Genomic DNA, 2500 nt, shown 5'->3' on the forward strand with positions numbered 1-2500 from the left:
CCTCGCTCTTTTTGAATGGCGCCTTAGACGGGAGAAATACTGCGTATCCACTAAGGTCGGCGTCTCCAATGCGTATCTGCGTACCCGCGCATCCACCCAATTTAGTGTAAAGCTTTTACGTGGCAGGGTATTCGGTGAAGCCGTTGATTTCAGCGATAGGCTTTTTTTTTCTCTTGTGATTTATTCACCCATTTTTTTATTTTCACTTCACGTTTCTTTGAAGAAATTATGTCTGTATGAAAAGTGGAGAAGCGGAAGCCGCGAGTGTGTTAGATGAGAGGGAAAGCAAAGCTGAAAAGCCTTTTCAAATTGTCATCTCATTTAACAGGCGCACCGGAAATTAAGTGGGTGAAAGACGAAAATACACAAGTCTGTTGGAAGCGTGCTTGAATTGCGACAAATGAGCCCCAAAATCAGCAAGAATTTGTGACGCTGATGAATGAAAATGGTTTAAGGGCATTCGTGAAAAGTGTAGTTAACGGAACCGTAAAATTGTCGAAATCGCCAATGTTCACCCGCGTGGTATAAAAACCAATGGATCAAGTAATGTGACGAAATTGGTAAAACATCGCCAAAATTTCCGATTTTGTCCAAACGCCAATGTTCACCCAAGAGGTATAAATACCAATGGATGAACTAATTTGACGAAATTGGCAAAACATCGCCAAAATTGCCAAATTTGCCAAAATCGCCAAAATCGCCAAAATCGCCAATGTTCACCCGTGTGGTGTGATTACCAATGGATGAACTAATTTGACGAAATTGGCAAAACATCGCCAAAATTGCCAAATTTGCCAAAATCGCCAATGTTCACCCGTGTGGTGTGAATACCAATGAATGAACTAATTTGACGAAATTGGCAAAACATCGCCAAAATTGCCGAAATTGTCAAAATCGCCAAAATCGCCAATGTTCACCCGTGTGGTGTGAATACCAATGGATGAACTAATTTGACGAAATTGGCAAAACATCGCCAAAATTGCCGAATTTGTCAAAATCGCCAAAATCGCCAATGTTCACCCGCGTGGTGTCAATACCAATGGATGAACTAATTTGACGAAATTGGCAAAATATCGCCAAAATCGCTAATTTTGCCAAGATTGTCAATCGTGCAGCTCTTTCGCCAAATCTGCCATTTTTGTCATCGTGTGCATTTCTGGACATAAGTGAAACAAACCTAAGTTTTCGATTTCTTCCCCTAAAACAACGTAAACATTTTTTTAGCTTCTTGTCCTCTAGATCTATGAAGCAAAACCTTAGGCTAAACGAGACGTGTTCAGTATATTAAAATAGAGACCATTGTCAAATAGTTCCAACGGAAAATTCCAGTTTACCCAATTACAAACATACAGACTGGACATATGAAATACGATTTGTTCTGCTAATGTTGTGCATTATTCAACGGAAAGACTGTGTGTCTTCTATCGGCAGAGAACTGTTTGGAAAAGAACATTTCCAGAGGCGTTTCCTAAAGTGACTATGTCAGACAAAAAACGCAACATTTTGCTTACCTTAACTTTTGGCTGACTTCACAGATACGGATCGATCAGTGGCCAGTAGGCGCTAACTACACAAAAAACCCAACAATCGAACCAAACAAGCAGGAGGTTTCTTCCAAGCTACAATAAGATTAATGTAAACCGAAAGCGAAACCGGGCAAACAATACGAGACCGTCAGCAGTGCCGTGCGCTCAAATCAGTGTGTTGAAACTATTTCGCAGGAATTCACAGCATGGCATGCCTTGCTTTATTGCATAACTTAACATTGACACACCCCAGTGAATAATTAGCACCATGGATAGCACAATACAGGGCGATTTCAAAGGTATTTGCGCGAGATCTAGCCGGCGAATGCAGACGTATTTCCGGCGGTCATTTCTCTCCCCCGAAAAGTAGCTACTTTTCGGGAGAGAGAAACGACCGCCGGAAATACGTCTGCGTTCGCAGGCTACGCGAGATCGCGTTTCGCCTTTTTCGCGTGGCTTAATTTTCACAATCAATTGCGATATTTCTTGTTTACAAACATTGACGTCACATTTCTCTTGATATTCAAATTTGCCAACCAAGGAACAAAAGAAGTTATTGCTTCAACAGCCAATTGGGTTCTGGTTGGCATATTAATAACATCGCTATTAATTGCATGTTTCCCTCGCTCTACTATCCCTGGAAAATGAGGAACTATTCAACAGTGCGAAGATAGATATATTTTTTTATAGTACGGTTACCGCGAGAAAAACAAACTCTACAAACTAGAGATATTTTTATCTAGCCAGAACCCGCGTTGCAACGTAATTTCGCAGCAAGCGTGGTGTTTATAAAGACTTTCCAGCAAGTTAAGTAGCGAATGTTCAATTTCCCAGCCAGCGCAATTAATTCTGCCTGTAGAGCGGGTATTTTGCAGAGCGGCTCCGTAGGGTACTCCTGTCAGTTTACACACGGCTACAGTTAGAGATACTGGACTGTAATTATTAGGGTCTTGTTTAGCGCCTTTCTTAAAAAT

The sequence above is a fragment of the Montipora capricornis genome, chromosome 5, assembly GCF_036669925.1.
Source record: "Montipora capricornis isolate CH-2021 chromosome 5, ASM3666992v2, whole genome shotgun sequence".
In the NCBI taxonomy this organism is placed as follows: domain Eukaryota; kingdom Metazoa; phylum Cnidaria; class Anthozoa; order Scleractinia; family Acroporidae; genus Montipora; species Montipora capricornis.